This window comes from Squalius cephalus, assembly GCF_949319135.1.
Source record: "Squalius cephalus genome assembly, chromosome: 6".
Classification (NCBI taxonomy): Eukaryota; Metazoa; Chordata; class Actinopteri; order Cypriniformes; family Leuciscidae; genus Squalius; species Squalius cephalus.
Genome location: NC_137127.1, coordinates 25125617 through 25127038, shown reverse-complemented (window position 1 = coordinate 25127038; position 1422 = coordinate 25125617).

Below are 1422 nucleotides of genomic sequence, written 5' to 3'. Positions count from 1 at the left end.
CAGAATATTATTTAAAACACTCGGTTGCGTTATGAAGTAAGTTTGGAGCACAAACATGGTTTTAATCTCATAAATGGTCGTGTATTGATGGTGTGCTAAGCTAACATGCTAGCTAGCCCAGGTGCACCTGCCACCAGGGGTTATTCTTTTATGAATTTTGTTCTAAATAAGAATGCTTACTGATATGTTTTAGTGCATTTGACCACTATTTAGTGCACTTCAAATGTGAAGTGAGAACTTTGATAAAAGAAATTAGGGATTGAAACCCTGTGAATAGCCAGTCGTTAGTAACTATAATGCAGACAAAAGAAATGCATATTTAGAGCCATAACCAGTCTGGAGAGGTGTGAATGTGTGCAGGGGGAGACTGAGACTGAATTGGGCTCGTTTGCACCACAAAACAATAGAGACAAAAGACTGAATGGATGCTTAGACGATGACTAAACATCAGTAGCATTTTTAGAGTAGCCTAATCAAAATAAAGTCATGACATGATCTTGAAAAACATTTAACTAAATACAGAGTTTTAGACTTATTATCTTCATATTTTAAATATAACATGGTCAGACATGTGGCTTTAGCTGTAGTGCATTTCTAGATTGCTCCAGTGCCAACTTCAATTTTATTTTCATTAATATGTTTCATAAAAAAAAAATTCTAATAACTTTACAAAACTTTGAAGCTATTTAAAAAAAAAAATCATTATGACAATAATTAATTCTACATTTACAATAAACTACCAGGTGTCAGCTTTCAAATGAGATCATACTTGTGCTTTTAGTGCAAAGGGTTCATGAACTGTATCTGTTTCAGTTTGGGTATGTCATTTCTGGGGATTTTTCAAAAGTGGGGTTGCAGTTTAACAGGTTAAAATAATAATAATAATAATAATAATAATAATAATAATCCCTATATATGTTCTGCCCTATATAAAAATCATTTTAAAATCAAAATAATAAATCATGTGTTTTTAACAAAATATATTAATTTAATATGACCACATTAATGACTTTATGACTTGAAGTCATGAAATGAATATTTTTAAAGCATTTCTTTAAATGAATCATGTGAGAACCTTGTTGATTTCTCTCTATAATCAAAATCAAGCTGTTTTGACAAAGAGTCTTTTCTCCTCATTAATTTATTAAATCAAGTGTATATATTTGATAAACCAGGAAATATACTGTATTTCAATAAAAAGTCTCAATAAATAATGAATTCACTTCAAACTGCAAACTTACGTGTTACAATTTTACAAGCAACATGTGAAGGATGTAAATGTATAAAATCTGGCAAATGAATAATCAGTGTAATTTAAAGCAAGTGAAAGAATAACTTGTAAGTTAATAATTATAATTCTACAAAACAGCAGGCATTTAAATATATATATATTTTTTACACAAACATCAGAAAAATATAAAA